Genomic DNA, 11,655 nt, shown 5'->3' with positions numbered 1-11,655 from the left:
TACCACCAAGCTGCGGTCCTCATGCGATTGGTAGACTGGTTCCGCTCAGGTGCGGGTAAGCAATGGGTGCGCATTGAGAAGGCTATGTCTCCCCTAGCACTGTCGTCTCTGCCTTGGTTGTCTGCTCTTCATCGACCTTCATCTTCTCTGCCTTCCCTCACACGTCAGTTTCTTGTAGTCTGGGAGCGGATCATTGCTACGATGGACATTGTTCACCGTCCAGGTCCTCTAACTCCTCTTTTTGATGATCCTTCCTTCCCTCCGGCGGTGGGTGTGGACACATTCCTCTGTTGGGAGAGACAGGACGGTGGTTTCTTGGCTAAGACTCTTACACCTGAGGGTACAATCTTGTCACAGTCTGTTGCCTCTGAGGCCTGCCCGGGGGGACGTCCGGTTTGGTGGTCCTATTTTCAGTTGCGCTCCTATCTTTCTTCCATGGGGGACCGTCTTGTATTGCTGCAGGATAAGACTCCTCTGGAGCACTACTTGTTGTTGACTACTGCCCCCTCTCATGTGTTGTCCTATTTACACGGGATCCTTCTACCTAAATACGATTACTCTCAGCTGACATTCACTACCGCATGGGATGAGGAATTGGGGACTCGACACTCTGCTGAGGAGTGGGGCACATCTTTCTTCCTGGCGCATAAGCTACCGACCTCGTGCTTTGCCCAGGAAAAAAATTATAAGATTCTCACCAGATGGTACCGCTGTCCTTCTTTGCTGCATAGGATATTCCCTGATGTATCCAATGAGTGCTGGAGGTGTGGGGAGGCTCCTGGAACCATGCTGCACATTTGGTGGGATTGTCCCAATCTTCGTCCCTTTTGGGGAAAAATGTTTGATCTTGGTAACAAACTTTTTCATACTGAGGTTCAGACTTCGGCCTCCATTGGATTACTTTCCATGGTTCCTGGATCACTCCCACACCTCAAAAAGAGTGTCTTTTGGCATTTTTTGAACCGCAGCAAGAACAGTGATTCCTCTTCATTGGAAGTCCAGGACTGTACCTTCCTTGAAGGAATGGGTGACGGAGGTGAACGGAATTATGAGGATGGAGGAGTTGATGTCTGATGATCAGGGTAAAGCTGAGCTCTTTGTCCGCACTTGGGCAGTGTGGTCTGGATTCCGGGGTGGTAATGATCTACCTCTCTGGCTGGATGGCCTCTTTTGAACACCTATATAAGCCTACCTTTTGCATGCTAGGTCTGTATGTGTTTCCCCTTGTTGTCTTGTGTCTGTGTTAGTCTGACGTATAATGTGCACTTATATGCGATAATTTTTATCCAACTGTGGGGACTGGCTTCCCTAAATAATGCACTATCTTTGCTGCACTTATGGTATTGTTATTCTCGTTGCATTCTTATTTAGTTTTTGCTTACTGATTAGGAGGTTACCTCCTACTGTTGTTTCTATGTCTTTGTATATTTTATGCGATATTGAAGTGGTTATATTGCACTGTGTGTGAATTTTGCAAATTTATGAAACCATGTGTATGCTGTTATGTTTTGTATATTTTCAAAATAAAAATCTTTGATAAAGAAAAAAAAAACTGCGTTTATCTCTCGCGGCCCCCTTTGAATTTGTCCCTCCCTATTTTTCATGGCTAAAATCTGAGAAGAAGGAAACCTGCCCTTTGCTAGCCGTGCCAGAAGTTTCCCCGACTTATTTCCATATTGGAACAAGTCAGTTTCAAAGTGTGCTCTGTAGATTCTTTCCTTCCTATCCAACCACAGCTCATAATCTTGTCTAGCAGCAATCCATTTCTTCCTATCCAGATCTAAAAGAGAGGACATGTAGGTAGTATATGTCGATCTAAGGTGGAAGCTAGCTGCCTTATAAGATTGCATTGTCTTTTTTTTATATGTACTCACATAAGCTATCAATCTACCTCTCATGACCGCTTTAGCCGTGGCCCAATATAACGCAGGTTTCCTTATGAGGCTCATTGTCAAGTGCAAATTCTAACCACCACCCCTTCATTGTATCTGCAAATGTCTCATCCTTAAGCAGAAAGGATGGAAACCTCCACAGGAAATCGCTACCCCTCGGGTGAGTGTCCGTTATGGAGATTGTTACCGGGGAATGATCTGAAAAAAGTATGTCCCCACTGTCACGGACACTGGGTTTGTGGACCCACTAGGCCGCTCCGCCGTAGCGGGGAGGCAGCTGACCAGGTCACAGTCTATGCGAACGTAAAATGGCAGACAGTAATGCTTGGGTACCTGAATTAGTCCGGGCGGTGGCTGTGGCTTCAGCACGGGTGGAGGCAGGTGCGGCAAGTGGCGCCAGACGTTGCGGGCAGTATCCGATGAGCGGTAGACACTTGACGTGGCAGATGACACTTGACGTGGCAGATGGCACTTGACGTGGCAGATGGCACTTGGCGTGGCAGAAGACACTTGACGTGGCAGATGGCACTTGACGTGGCAGAAGACACTTGACGTGGCAGATGGCACTTGACGTGGCAGATGGCACTTGGCGTGGCAGAAGACACTTGATGTGGCAGATGGCACTTGACGTGGCAGATGGCACTTGACGTGGCAGAAGGCACTTGAACGCGGGTAGGCACAGGAACAATACGGAATACAGGAACGGTAACAGGGCACGGGTAACAGCTGGAACGGGAGACACTAAGGGACCATTTGCGAGACAGACTGGGAAAGACTAACAACGCTCAGGCAAGGATTAGAAGGCCAGGGGCCTTCTTATAGACCAGGAAATCGTGGCAGTTGATGATGATGACGATTTCCTAATTGCGCGCGCTGGCCCTTTAAGGCCGGGCGCGAGCGTGCTCGCTCACCCTACGGGACCCAGCCGGACGGAGCGGAAGTGAGCGCTGGCATCTCCTAGGAGGGAGACGGAGGCCAGCGCTCACAGATCCATGGCTGCGGGCGTCGGGAGGTGAGTAAACCCGACGGCCCACGGCCATGGGCGCTACACCCTATCCCCGAATCCGCAACCCTTCCCACCAGTTGTGCCGAACAGAAAAGATAATCAATACGTGACCATGAGTGGTGTACATGTGAGAAATGAGTATATTCTCTACTATCCGGATGAGCTTTTCTCCATATATCTCTGAGATTTGATATTTGTAAAAAAGGAGGTAGGACCGTATCTGATATTCTCTGGGGGACCCCGTCTCTAGCTGCTCGCTGTCTATCTTCACCTACATGCATCACGGAATTAAAATCTCCCCCCACTATTTTGTTCACTTGTGGATCTTGTTGGAGTTTCAGGCCTAAGTTTCGATAAAACACTCTATTATCCTCATTGGGGCCATAAACATTGTATAAACTAAGATTTTCCCCGCTGACCTCCACATGAATTTTTATCCATCTACCTTCTGTGTCCGTTTCTTGGGATAAAATTTTGTGGGCTAGATTTCTATGAAACAGAATCATTACCCCCGCTTTACCCTTTGCCACCAAAGATCCGCAAACACCGCCAACCCACAATTTTTTCATACGATCAAATTCTGGGGTATCCAAGTGAATCTCCTGTAAGAATACCACATCTGGTTTTAAACGTTTCAGGTACCTCCGAATCTTAATTCTTTTATTGGGAGATTTAAGTCCCTTTACATTCCAAGAAATAACTTTCATAAAGGTCTAATTATGTGAAAGATATCAGCGGGACAAGACCTAGACCGAAAACGAATATGAAATGTTGACACCATGGCTATGACATTGTTAAATGATGGACGAGCAAATATTTCAGCATGCGGAGGAATTTGTCTGTAATACCCCCCTCCATTCCGTCTCATTTGCGAAACATCTTTACATATGGCAATATTCTGTAAAAACATTAACATCTTTGTACATAAACAAACATAACTTAAGAAAACCTTACCCTGTATGGGCTTGCACATTAATACATTTGGTGAACAGACCTATTCTGATGCACCCACTTTAGTATCTGGACCTCTCTTTTTTTTCTTCATCCAAAAAGAAGCCCCCCCGCCCCGCCCCCAGTAATAACATTTCCAAAGCGTGAATACACGCACCAACCGAGAGACCAGCTACCCTCCAACCCCCCAATTTTGGTGCCAAGAGAAAGGCAACATACATTCGATGTCCATTTTTCTCCCTTAAAATACTCTCTGAGGTTGTGTCTCTTACCCGACCATCATGGATAAACATTGGCCACCCTGGAAGAACGTGTGGATTGGCGATCTCTAGGGCCTAAGTCTAAAAACCCGACCGTCTTTACGAATCCAGACATCATCTCTTTCTCCGTCTCCGTTTTCTTCCTGACTATGTATGGGTACTGGATCTCCACTTTGGTTTCCCACTCTGGCATCATGCAAATTCAGAGCCTCTTCTGCTTCCTCCGGGGAGCAAAATGACTTGGTACAACCATCCCGGCCAAAAACCCTTAAGGTAGCCGCGTACTGCAATTGGAAGCGTTGTTGTCTTTGATAAAGTGTGGAGCAGATCTTGCTAAAAGCTTTCCGCTGTTTCGCTACTTCAGCTGAATAATCTTCAAAGAGTAGGTGTTTAAAGCCTTGTATATCCAGTGGCTGAGCTTTTTTGCAGTAAGCTCGTAGTAGTGACAACTTGTCATTGAAATGCAGTAGTTTCATAATGACTTGTCTGGGTCTATGCTGACGATATGTTAGGTCATCCCTGTTGTACTGAGGATCTGGTCCTATACTATGGCCTTTTTCCACCCGGCAATAATAACCAATCCCTAAGGCCTTAGGCCAGTCCTTCTCGCAAAGTGCTTGCAAATCAGACAATTTTAATTTTTCGGTTAGGCCCACCATCCTGAGGTTGTTTCGGCGGGATCTGTTCTCTATATCCTCCACCTTATCTCCCAGTCGTTTATTTTCCACTAATGACTTCCGCATAGTGGAATGTATGGTCATATTTTCATCCTCCAGCAGAGTAATGCACTGTTGCAACTCATCCAGTCTGGTGCCATGCTGAGTGACTTCCTTTTGAAGTCTGTTAAAGGAGGCTTGAATCGTGGTTTCTAGAGTCCTTTGTGTATCCGGAGCTATGCGCTTAGCCACTTCCATAGCCAGTTTCCTGTAATCGATCAGGGCAACTCCCTCCTGAGAAAGATCTCTCTCCTCCAGGTCAATCTCTGTGTCCCTCCCTATTGGATCAGGAATTTGCATCCCATGCGAGGACGGGGACTCCACTGACCCCTCCCCCATCTCAGCCTCTTTATTCAGAGTATTCATTTTTTGCCCACTGCGCAGCAGGTATCTTTCCATAGAGAGCTTCCCTCTCTGGTCTGCACCTTCTGCTATAATGCGAAGTTGCAGGTTTAGATGTGACTGGAGTATAAGACCTGAGGTAGCAGTATAACTTAGAATGCAGCTCTGTTGTGACTGGAGTATAACCGATGATGCAATTCAGTATCACTGTGTATCGGGGGTCAGCCTAGCAGTGCAGCGAGATAGCAGAGGATCACTGCAAGCAAAACGCAGCCCTCGTGGTCTGCCTGTAATAATGGCCGGAAGTGAAGCTCTCCTTCACCGTTCCCGTCTCAACGGTCTCCCATCCAGCGCTCCACACTCTCCACACTCTCTCCCTCTGCAGATCTCTCCCGAGGTAGTGTTTCTCACCTCCGATCTGCATCCTGCGATCTCCCCAATTCAAACCAGGATCCCACGAGGTCGTGTCACACCAGTCGTCCGCCTGCTGCGCTGCTCCGGTAAGTGCGGTACTCTCCGGTGTCTCCTCCGACTCCCTCCTCTCTGACAGCCGACCGCCGTGCTGGGTCGTGTCTCCACACTTCAGTGGCAGGTCTGCGCCGCGTATAGCGGCTGTTGCGAATGATTTACCCGGCTGGGGACGGGAGCTCCTCTTCCCTGCGTCCTCACATGCAGGCGCCAGAAGTCCGATTTTCAGCCGGATATTTCTTGAGGACAGCCAGACCTTGGTACCCGGAAGAAACTGGGGAAGCTCTCTTCTCCTTGTGTCTGCCTTTCGCTTCATGCGGTCAACCACCAGCAGAATAGAGGATCGGGTTTGCTGCCAGATCTGTAGGAAGTACCTGAATTCAGAGTCAGCTGCGGGCACCTGCGACATAACTGACACCAGGAGAGGGATTCGTGGGTATTGGCCGTAAACGATGAAGAATGGTGTGGTTCTTGTGGACTCACTTGTATGGCTGTTATAAGAGAACTCGGCCTAAGGAAGAAGCTGCACCCAGTCATCATGCTGCCTGGAGATTAAGTGTCGTAGGTAGTTCTCCATGATCTGATTGATCCTCTCGACTTGACAATTGGACTGGGGATGGTAGGCTGAGGAAAAGTCCAACTTATATCAAGGAGTTTACAGAGGGATCTCCAGAACTTTTGAGGTCAACTGAAACCCCAGATCAGACACGATATGCACAGGTAAGCCGTGCAGGCGGAAGATGTGTTGGATGAAGAGGTTGGCCAGTCGAGTAGCAGAAGGTAGGCCGGTCAACGGAATGAAATGAGCCATCTTCGAGAATCGGTCAACCGCCACCCAGACCGTACTGCATCCAGCAGAGGGAGGCAGGTCCGTGACAAAGTCAATTGCTATATGCTGACAGGGAGCATTGGGCGCAGGAAGCGGCTGGAGCAGGACAGCAAGTGTGGAGTGAGCAACCTTGTTAGAAGCACACACCGTGCAGGAAGAGACAAAGTCCACAACATCTTTGGGTAGCGTGGGCCACCAGAAATGATGAGTAATTAGATCTCGGGTTTTACGAACACCAGCGGGCCCAGCCAATTTAGAGCTGTGTCCCCAGAATTCCTCTCCTGACTGACAACCGAACAAAAGTCCTCCCTGGAGGGATGTCTCTAACCTGCAAAGGATTGACAATGAAGGACGGGTCTATGATACTTTGAAGGGACTCCACAGTGTCATCTGTCACAAATAATCTGGACAGGGCATCGGACCTCATATTCTCGTCAGCGGGACGGTAGTGGAGCACAAATTGGAAACGGGTGAAGAACAGCGACCACCTGGATTGACGGGGGTTTAGTCGTTGAGCCGACTGGAGATAGGTGAGGTTCTTGTGGTCAGTGTAGATCAAGATGGGGTGAGCTGCGCCCTCTAGCAGATGTCTCCACTCCTCCAGAGCCAATTTGATGGCCAGTATCTCCCGATCCCCAATAGAGTAGTTGCGCTCTGCAGAAGAAAAAAGTCTCGAGTAATACCCACATACTAGTGCCTTTCCTTTGGAATTCTCTGGAACAGAAGTGCACCTGCACCCACAGAAGAAGCGTCCACCTCCAATGAGAACTGCCGAGACACGTCAGGATGATGGAGGATCGAGGCTGAAGTGAAAGCTTTCTTGAGGCTATTAAATGCAGATTCTGCCTCTGGAGTCCACACCTTGGCGTTCACACCCTTCTTGGTAAGGGCAGAGATGGGGGCCGTCAGTGATGAGAAGTTTGAGATAAACGGCCTGTAGAAGTTGGCGAACGATCGCCGCATTTAAGGGGTTAATTGCCTTAATCAGTGGCGATGAGCCGCTGATTGGCAAAAACTGGAGTGTCAGGGACAGCTGACCTCCCGGTTCTAGATGCACACTGTCGCCGATATTGTGCATCGGGAACGACACAGTGACTTCCTGTCACTCTGTTTGGAAACCTATCAGGACTAGCTGGAGGCTGGTCCTGATAGGCTTTCGTCCATGGCAGACAAGGAGGCAATTGTTTGGCCTCTGTTTGGCATGCTAAGCATCAGCAATTCCTACGATTTCAGACTGGGGTCTGCCAATGTACTGGAAACCCCTAAAATGTGGCGATAGCAACCGATCGCCGCATTTAAGGGGTTAATTGCCTAACAGCTATCCGAGACAGCTGACCTCCTGGTTCCCGACGCACACTGTTGCCGACAGTGTGCACCAGGAACGACTCAGTAACTATTTGTCCTCGTGCGGGACGTAACCTCCCGCTACGACGTTTAGTTACTGACTCGTGCGGATAGGGGTTAATGGTCGTGCAGTATGGCAGGATATGGATGTTAGCAGCGTGGATTTGAATTTGTTTACAGACACAGCTGGCAGGGATGGTTTTGGTGCAACATTCAGTAATTGGTGGTGCAGGTCTCCCTTGCCTCAACATTGGCAGGCTTTGGGGCTGACTAAGAACTTGACACTACTTGAGCTTTTTCCCATCATTGTAGCAGAGGAACTGTGTGGTTGTTACGTGGCTGAGAAACACATTGTTTTTTGGACATTCATACTTACCCAGAACTCCCTGCTTCTTCCTCCAGTCCGACCTCCTGGGATGACATTACAGCCCACGTGACAGCTGCAGCCAATCACAGGCCAATCACTGGCTGCAGCGGTCACATGGACTGCCGCGTCATCCAGGGAGGTCGGACTGGATGTCAAGAGAGGGACGTGTCACCAAGACAACGGCCGGGTAAGTATGAATTTATTTTACTTTTATTACGGAAAGGGCTGTCCCTTCTCTCTATCCTGCACTGATAGAGAGAAGGGCTGCCGATTAGTGCAGTGCAATTTTGCAACCAAAAACATGCCTGTAAATACGGGTGGAATACGAGTGACACCGGACCCATATTTACGGGCACAGGTCCGTAAATACTGGTGCAATACGGGTCGAATACGTGTGACCAAGGACCCATATTTACGCCAGTATTTACGGGTGGACAAAAATACGGTCATGTGCATGAGGCCTAAACAGTCACTCCCCTCATCAATAATAGGTGTGTGAGTGGATGCTTATCAGTATTTTACACCTGTGATATCCCTCCCATATAGCATTGCGGCTTGTTTTCATGGTGCTGAGAATTATTTTTTAACCTGCCCATGTATCAGTAAGGCTTCTTTTTGGGATTTTTCAGTTGATTTGATCCCTTTTTTCTGTGATTTGTTCATGAAAAGTTTCTGATATACATTAGCTGGATGCCATAGGTGTATGTTCACACAGCTTATTTTCGGATGTTTTTCGGGCTGTAAACGGCCTCCAAACGGTGGAAGTATCGGAAGCAGAGCGCCTCCAAACATCTGCCCATTGATTTCAATGGGAAAAATAGCGTTCTGTTCCGACGGGGAGGTTTTTTACGCGGCCGTTTTGAAAAAGAGCAGCGTTAAAAAACGCTTGCGAATAAGAAGTGCATGCCCTTTCTTGAGACGTTTTTGGAGCTGTTTTTCATTGACTCTTTAGAAAAACGGCTCCAAAAAAGGCCGTAAAAAAACCGCTCCGTTTTTTCAGACGTTTTTTATAAAGCGTGTGAACATACCCTAAGGGCTTATTTACATTTTCACGCGTGTCGTACGGACCTATATTAGTCTATGGGGCAGTGATGACTGTCAGTGATTTTTGCGCAGCGTTAGTCCTCTGCGTAAAACTCACGACAGGTCTTATATTTCGGCGTTTTTCGCGCATCACGCACGCATTGAAGTCAATGGGTGCGTGAAAATCACGCGCACCACACGGAAGTACTACCGTGGGACAGGCGTGATTCGCGCAACAGCAGTCAAAAGTATGTTTGCAAACAGAAAAGCACCACGTGCTTTTCTGTTTACAAACATCCAAACGGAGTGTCATAATGATGGCGGCTGCGCGAAAATCAAACAGCCGCACATCCTATGTGATGACACACGGAGTTGTTAAGTACCTTTTGCGCACGCAAAATGCAGCATCTTTTGCGTGCGCAAAACGCACACACTCGTGTAAATCCGCCCTAATAGTCTATGAACAATGGATGCCACTGTTAGGCTGGATTCACACGAGCACATTACGTCCGTAATGGACGGAACGTATTTCGGCCGCAAGTCCCAGACCGAACACACTGCAGGGAGCCGGGCTCCTAGCATCATAGTTACGTACGATGCTAGGAGTCCCTGCCTCTCCGTGGAACTACTGTCCCGTACTGTAATCATGTTTTCAGTTCCATGGAGAGGCAGGGACTCCTAGCATCGTACATAACTATGATCAGGGGCGTAGCTAAAGGCTCATGGGCCCGGGTGCAAGAATTCAGCTTTGGCCCCCCTACCACCATCATCATCAGTCCCCTGCGCGTGCCTATGCCCAGACGCCTTGCCCAACAGCCCCCATAGTATAATGCCCCCACACAGTATAATGTTCCCATAGCTGCCCCCACACAGTATAATGCCCCATAACGTATAATGCCCCCCCATAACAGCACCATACCGTATAATGCTCCCCATATCAGCCCCCCATACAGTATAATTCCCCCATATCAGCCCCCATGCAGTATAATGCCCCCCATCTTATCAGCCCCCATGCCATATCAGCAACCATGTAGTATAATGCCCCCCCTCCCGCAATATCAGCCCCCATACAGTATAATGCCCCCATATGTGCATAATACAAAAATAGCATAATTACTTACCTATCCCCGTTCCCACGTTGGGTGGAGGATCCTTTGCCTCCTCCGGTGTGTGATATCAGTAACTCGGCGCAGACAGGCGCGATGATGTCGCTACATCCCGCCTGCCTGCGTCGAGCCGCTCAGGGCACAGTGAATGCTGGAACAAGGAGACGTCAGCTCCTTGCTCCAGGATTGAATGGAACTGGGACCTCGGTGAGTGACTCGCGACCCCCCGGAGGTCTTCACACGAACCCCCAGGGGGATGCGACCCACAGTGTAGGGATGTCACGATACCAAAATTTGGACTTCCATACTGTCTGCCCATATATGGTATGTCCCTCAATCGCGTCACAGGGATTCCTGTGATGCGATCTAGGGGCATCCCCCCTTCTCATTTTCCCCTGAATGCTGCAGTCAGCTTAGATCGCAGCATTCAGGAGAATAGCGGCGGAGATGGGAGGTTTCCCTGATCTCCGCTGTTATAGAGCGGGGCTGTGGCTGTGTAATACAACAATTGTCCCGCTCCTGACAGGAAGTGCACGCGCGGTCAGCATGAGGTGATGCGGCAGGCGCTGCAGTAATGAGCGGCGGTTCAGGCACTGAAGACAGAACATGGGGGTGTTTTGTAGTGCGCCCGCCATGTTCTGTCTTCAGTGCCGCAGATCATTAGTGCACCGCATCGCATCATCCTGAAGGCGCGCACATGTCAGGACTCAGGAGCGGGGCAGTGACTGTATTACACAGCTGCAGCCCCGCTCTCATAGTCATGTGTTACTATACTGTATTGTGTTGTATTGTGCAGTTTGCAGGGGAGAGAGGAGGGGGGGCTATGATTTAACGGCCCCCCCTCTCCACCGCAAACAGCACAATACAACACAATACATTACAAGGCATCACAACACAATACATTACATTACAACACAACACATTACAGACTGCAGCTTACCTGGAGTCCTCCGCACCGACTCTTCCACTGCACTGTCTGGAAGACGTGTCACGTGACAACACGGTCACATGGTACACTAAGTGTACCATGTGACCGTAACCAGGAAGTGCCGGCTTCACGGCACAGAAGATTTATTTAGGAAGCATGCTGTGTGGCAACGGGGGCCCGTGGGCCCCCCAGGCTTAGGGGCCCGGTCGCAACTGTGACCGCTGCAACCCCTATAGCTATGCCACTGACTATGATGCTAGGAGCCCGGCTTCCTGCAGTGTGTTCGGTCCGGGACTTGCGGCCGAAATACCTTCCGTCCATTACGGACGTAATGTGCTGGTGTGAATCCAGCCTTAGGTATCCATCACAGCCACTCTTTAATGTATATATTGGGAGTTTGTTAAGGCAAATACACTAAATATT

This window comes from Rhinoderma darwinii, chromosome 4 (assembly GCF_050947455.1).
Source record: "Rhinoderma darwinii isolate aRhiDar2 chromosome 4, aRhiDar2.hap1, whole genome shotgun sequence".
NCBI classification, from domain to species: Eukaryota; Metazoa; Chordata; class Amphibia; order Anura; family Rhinodermatidae; genus Rhinoderma; species Rhinoderma darwinii.
The sequence above is the reverse complement of the archived record's forward strand: the minus strand, read 5'-3'. Positions refer to the sequence as shown.